The following is a 7323-nucleotide window of genomic DNA, read 5'->3' as shown; positions in this document are numbered from 1 at the left end:
AGAAGCTATGGCTGCTAACCAAAAGGTCTGAATCCACCAGCCAGCCACTCCTTGGAAACCCTATGGGGCAGTTCTACTACTGTCCTATACAGGCACTATGAGTTGGAATCGACTAATGGCAACAGGTTTGGTTTTTTTGGTTTTGTGTCAGAATATGACTCTCACAGGTTGTTGGGATTAAATTGATAGCTAGATAGAGCACAATCTAGCAATATTTATAAGACTTTAAAATGTGTGTACCCTTTAATTTAAAATTTTTACCTACAGTAATCTCCCTTACATGTATACATTTGCACAAAGGTATAATGTACGTGGATCTGTCATTGAACTTCTCTGAGACTAATTCCTTGTTGGTATAATGTTTATTATAATAATGTGTACCTCATTTGGTGATTATTTTAAAATAAGATAGTAAATTAGTATGTGGCCTTGTACATAACTTTCAGTAAGTGTTATCTACTGGTATTACTTTTATTATCATCATTATTCATGGTTACTTTTGTGTATTTATAATTAATCATAAATTGCAAACAAAAACGTCCATCAATAGGGAAATATATAGTATGAAATAACACGCATACACGTCACACACATGGATCTCCAAGTTTTGTAAGACAGATGCACAGATGATTACCATTTATTTAACAAACGTATGTGTGTGTATAAAAGAAAAGAAAGAATGGATATGTGTTTTATAATGGTCTGAAAAGAAACCAAACTGTCACCAATGCCCTAAGTATTGGTACAAGTGGAAGAAATGGCAGTGAACTCATATTTTGCTGTCTTTTTGTATGGTTTGAATTTTGTCCTCTCTGAACAGCCCATAGAAGCTGCAACATTCCCACTGAAACTAGTGAATTTAACTCATCTGAAAGCACTATAGCTGGAACATTTCCTTCAGTCAATTCTAATCAATTTCGTTATAAGAGTTTTTGGCCCACTGAAAAGATGAAAAATGGTAATTTATAAATCTATATTCTACATAACATTTAGGATGAGAAGGATTTACATCTAATTTTTCCTTTTTGATAATGTGGAGTTAATATGAGTTTAATCTTTTTGGAAAATCATCTTACTGCTAATAATGGCAGATTAATGATGCATTTCTGAACAAAATTATTTCATCATATTCTGATTAAGGAGCTCATTTGAAAAAGACATAAAATATTTATAGTCTTCCAGATTAGTACCATATGTACAAATTATTAACAACACACTAATACAACAGAATGGATATTCTCTAAAAGGATCTCCTGTTGTAAAGACAGTGGTCACACTGCCCTTGTCCCTGTGACTCTATCAGTGGATTAAAGTCCCAGTACTCCCCCTTGCCTGTGAGCACTGTGTGGGGTAGGGGGAGCAGGCTGGCTGGAAAATATCTCACCACAGTTTCTCCCTTATTTGAAATACTGTCAAAAAAACATGACCGTCGGGATACCTCAGATAGCCTAACAGGAGTCTAATTTATAGGTAGCTCCTCTCCACTGTTCTACAACTAAATGAAACTGCAGACTTCTAATTCAAGATAAGGAGAACAGATAATCTTTCAAACCAATAAAAGTTGAAAAAATAGAGGGAAAGAAAATTTACCAGGACAGCTCTCATAAGTGATATTAAATTCCACCCAAGAAACAAGTCACCCAGGTGTCTGTCAGTTTGTCGTACTGTGGGGGCTTGCATGTTGCTGTGATGCTGGAAGGTATGCCACCAGTATTCAAATATAAGCAGGGTCACCCATGGCGGACAGGTTTCAGCTGAGCTTCCATACTGACAGAGACTAAGAAGAAGGAATCAGCAGTCTACTTCTGAAAAGAATAAGTCAGTGAAAACCTTATGAATAGCAATGGAACATTATCTGATATAGTGCCAGAAGGTGAGCCTCTCAGGTTGTAAGGCACTCAAAATATGACTGCGGAAAAGTTGCCTCCTCAAAGTAGAGTCAACCTTAAAGACATGGATGGAGTCAAGCTTTTAGGACGTTCATTTGCTGATGCGGCACAACTCCAAACGAGAAGAAACAACTGCAAACATCCATTAATAATTGGAACATGGAATGTATGAAGTATGAATCTAGGAAAATTAGAAATCATTAAAATTGAAATGAAACACATAAACATAGATATCCTAGACATTAGTGAGCTGAAACGGACTGGCACTGGCCATTCTGAATTGGACAATCATATGGTCTGTTATGCCAGGAATGACAACTTGAAGAGAAATGGTATTGCATTCACTGACAAAAAGATCTTTTCAAGATCTATCCTGAAGTACAACACTGTCAGTGACAAGATAATGTCCATACACCTAGCCACTCCTTGGAAACCCTATAAGGCAGTTCTACTCTGTCCTACAGGGTCGCTATGAGTTAGAACTGACTCAATGGCACCTAACAACAACAGGAAGGAAGACCAGTTAATACGGCTATCATTCAAACTCACGCACCAACCACTAAGGCCAAAGATGAAGAAATTGAAGATTTTTACCAACTTCTGCAGTCTGAACTTCATCGAATGTACAATCTGGATGCACTGGTAACTACTGGTGATTGGAATGCGAAAGTTGAAAACAAAGAAGGATCGGTAGTTGGAGAATACGGCACTGATAGAAATGATACCAGAGATCGCATGACAGAATTCTGCAAGACCAATGACTTCACTGAGAATATCTTTTTTCATCAACATAAACGGCGACTATACATGAGCCCACCACACGGAGTACACAGGAATCAAATCGGCTATATGTGTGGAAAAAGATGATGGAAAAGCTCAATATCATCCATCAGAATAAGGCCAGGAACTGACTGCAGAAAAGACCATCAATTGCTCCTATGCAAGTTCAAGCTGAAGCTGAAGAAAATTAGAACAAATTCATGAGAGCCAAAATACAACCTTGAGTACATCCCACCTGAATTCAGAGACCATCTTAAGAATAGATCTGACACACTGAACACTAACGACCAAAGACCAGACGAGTTATGGGACAAAATCAAGGACATCATACATGAAGCAAGAAGTCATTAAAAAGACAGGAAAGAAAGAAAAGACCAAAACAGATGTCAGAAGAGACTTTGAAACTTGCTCTTGAATGTCAAGTAGCTAAAGTAAAAGGAAAAAATGATGAAGTAAAACAGCTAAACAGAAGATGTCAAAGTGCTGCTCGAGAAGACAAAGTAAAATATAATGACAGGTGCAAAGACCTAGAGATAGAAAACCAGAAGTGAAGAACACGCTCAACATTTCTCAAGCTGAAAGAACTGAAGAAAAAATTCAAGCCTCGAGTTTCAATACTGAAGGATTCTACAGGGCAAATTATGTACGACGCAGGAAGCATAAAAAGATGGAAGGAATACAAAAAAGTCACTATACCAAAAAGAATTGGTCAATGTTCAACCATTTCGGGAAGTAGCATATGCTCAGGAATCCATGATACTGAAGGAAGAAGCCCAAGCTGCACTGAAGACTTTGATGAAAAACAAGCCTCCAGGAACTGACGGAATACCAATTGAGAAGTTTCAATAAATGGATACAGTGCTAGAAGTGCTCACGCATTTATGCCAAGAAATTTGGAAGACAGCTACCTGGTCAACTGACTGGAAGAGATCCATATTTATGCCTATCTCCAAAAAGGTGATCCAACCGAACACAGAGATTATGGAACAACATCATTAACATCATACGCAAGTAAAATTTTGTTGAAGATCATTCAAAAGCAGCTGCAGCAGTACATTGACAGGGAACTGCCAAAAATTCAAGCCAGATTCAGAAGAGTACAACAATGCCAAACTCTGCGCTACGTATTTACAGATGTTATCTCATTTGCTCCTCATTTTACAGATGAGGACTCTGAGGCTTAAGGAAGTTAAATACTTCTCCCCAAGAGCTAGGATTCAAGTCCAGCTTGGGCCTCATTCCCAAACTCCAGTTCTTACCCATTACACAAGCCACCGTTCTAGCACTAAATGTGGCCAAGAAGAGAAAAATTTAATACCTGTCATCAGAATTTAGTAACACTAATATCCTAACATACTGTTTATAATTTTTTTATTTTGTTAATATTTGCTGAGAAATAAATCCATGTATTCTTTACCCTGAAATAAATACTCATAACTATAAATTAATCTGTCTCATGCACTGTATGACTAGAATTGATACTAATACACTGGACTCATGTCACACAAAACTTCCAAATAGGTGTGGCAATGATTTTTCTTCTTTTAATGTTCACCCAACTAAAAACATATTTCAAAGCAAAGAAACTCGGTGTGTTCACAAGGTATAATGCATCTAAAGTAAATTCACATCAAATACGTTTAAAATACTTTTTCAAACCCAACCTAGATACATTTTTACAGAAAGCAGATAACAACTCCAGTGATTAGGAATTTTCCAGGGCCAAAAATGCCCTATAACTATGAACATGAACAATCTGGAAATTAACTAATATTTTCATTAAATAATTTTCAAAAACCTTTTTACTAGCTATGCTCATTCCTAATTTGTGCTACCTGTCACGTTGATTCACACTACTTAATACAGTCAGTAACAACTCTTCCGCAAAAAAAAAAAAAAACCCTATTCTAAAATTTTTACTTTCATTATCATTAAAAAGATGTAATACACCTCTAACGCTACAAATTCAGTCTGTTATAGGATACCACATATATGTTGATTTTGGACTGGAAATTAAAAAAGTGATACTGGATTTCATACCAAATGTACATACATGCAAATAAAATAAATGGTAACTTTGAAAAAATTATTTGACTCTCAAAAATCTACGTTCTGCCAGCCGAACACTATTTAAAAAGTCATTTTTCTTTCTTGAGTACACTTAGTATAGATTAACCTCTCCACGTCCTCAGTTCTGAAGATTAATTTCTGTTCTAAAAGTTCAGTTCAAGTTTAATTCAATAGAAACCAGCTTCTGAACACAAAACACAAACCTATTTTAGTCAACTTTGATTAAGTTAAAATCATTCAGGCAAATTATAATTACTTTCTGTCATGCATATTTCTCAGAAACAAGACTATATACCTTTTCTACAATCTTGAGCATATTCCTCTTTTTTGGTTTATTTATACAAAAAAAAAAAAATGAACAATGAAAACACCACTCAACAAAAACCCTTTAACAGAGTTTCTAACTGTCCATTTATTTCAAGCTATTAAATTCCATACAACAACAAAAAAAACTGACTACTACTTTGGATTTTACTCGTTACCACTTTCATGTTCCACATCACTCAAACGAATGGACAAATAAACTGAATCAGTTTTTTTGTTTTTTTTTAAGATATAAAAAAAAAAAAAACGAACATACAAAATGTCTTGCTACTCCATAGTATGCAAACATCAAGTTTTTCATTTTATAAACTTGGAACTACATCTTCATTCTGATTCGAAATTAAAGGGCTGGTGTACGACTGCTGTTTTTTTTTTTTCAGTTATATTAAGTACACTGATAGGGCATTTGTGGCACGTCTTCTTCCTGCCATCCCCTATGGCTATTTCCCTGTTCCAGTATTTTTCCAAGGCGGGTGGAACAATTCAATTGCCTGCATCAGAATTGCTTAGCATCTTGCTAAAAATGCCAATTTCTCTACCCCACAGCAACTGTTGCGAAATCACTAAAGGTAAGGGCTCTGGGGTCCTCAGACGACTCAGAAAAACTGTGGTCTGAGAAACATGCTTCTGTGGTCATGATCCTCCAAGGAAAACCACAAGTGTTAAGAGAGCTTAAGAATAATTTTTAATTGTCCAAATTGCATTTAAAAATGTAGGGGTAAGGTACTTTCATAAATCAAGAAATAAATAATAAGGCATTTTTCATAAGTGAAACAATCTCAATATTGTATTATTCATAATGTTAGGTAAGGCTGAATATGGTAAGAGTACAAAATGTAGAACAGAATGCTGTAAAGAAATTTTGAACAAAACCAAAGTATATTAATTCACCACAGAGTTTGAGAGAGCATAATCTAGGGGCATAAAGTCAATATAAAGATTGAGTTAATAATATGCCTGGAAATTACATGAATATAAAGATTTAGTACTTTTTAAGCACTTATAAAGACACCGATCTTCATGTATCAGAACACAGGCATATTAATTTGGTTAAAAAAAAAAACTTTGAAATAAAATGTTTTATTTCAAAGGCAGACTCCTACGAATTAGATCAAAAGGACTTCTATTATTAAAATACCTACATGCTACCCTGCAACCAAAATATTAAATCAAAAAAACCCTAAAACATCAAAGTTAACATCACTTGTACTAGAACAAACATTTCTGCCCCAAAAAAATGGATAAATTAAATCTTACTGCAAGGAAACATCAAACAAACTCAAATTGAGGGACTTTCTACAAAATGAGCATCAATTCAAGCTTTAGTTGATTCAAGCCCTGGCTGGCCTTTTAAAAAGGAAGTTATGGTGACGTAGGATCAAATCCAAAAATGGGGTCACATAGAGCAAGGGCAAAGGAATTTCAAATACGTTCTCTTTTAAAAATCAAACTACCTTTTAGCACTTTGTTTTCTACACAAATGACAGTTTTGAACTGCTTGAATGTAAAAGATACAGAAGATAAACTAAATCTAAAGTTTAGACGTTCAGTATATTAATATAGGTCATTGAGTAGGTTGATGCTTTTTCATCTTTATTAAATTACAATTCCTACTTCAAGATATTCTACATCTTAAGGGGAAGAAAAAAAAAACAACAAGGGTATTACAGCTTCTTGAACAGAGTCGAAATTAAATTATTTCAAATTTCAGGAATAGGATTTAAAATATTTTTCACAAGACTTCCAATAAGATAAATAAGTAAACTTCTTATACTAAGCTATCAAAATAACTTCCTAAGCATTTCTGCCATATAAAAATTCAGAATGAAAAGCTGATCAAAGAGAGTAAGAGCAGAATGAACAGTATTTTGAGAATTAGTAACCTAATACATCTTGCTCATTAAAACATTCAGCTACAGAGGAAATATTAAAACATAATATAATAAAAGAAACAGCACCTTTGAAAAATTAAGTTATTAAAACAGTTTGCAAAAACATTCTGAACTACAAACCTACATGAAAAAAAATTTGAAAAGGAGGTGGTAACACAAAACAAGTGATTTTGAAAAATACAGTATTACATGTTGATTGTGAACAATATAGAACACTTAAAGCCAAAATTTCACCCACATATCTCCAGTAGGCAGAAGGTTCATTTTCTTTTAATCATGTATTTAATATTCTCTCTTAACTGAGTCAATCAGCATGCCTTAATAAAGGGGTACAGTTTTAAAGGACCTACTTATGAATTAAAGCAGTA

The sequence above is a fragment of the Elephas maximus genome, chromosome 4 (assembly GCF_024166365.1).
Source record: "Elephas maximus indicus isolate mEleMax1 chromosome 4, mEleMax1 primary haplotype, whole genome shotgun sequence".
Classification (NCBI taxonomy): domain Eukaryota; kingdom Metazoa; phylum Chordata; class Mammalia; order Proboscidea; family Elephantidae; genus Elephas; species Elephas maximus.
The sequence above is the reverse complement of the archived record's forward strand: the minus strand, read 5'-3'. Positions refer to the sequence as shown.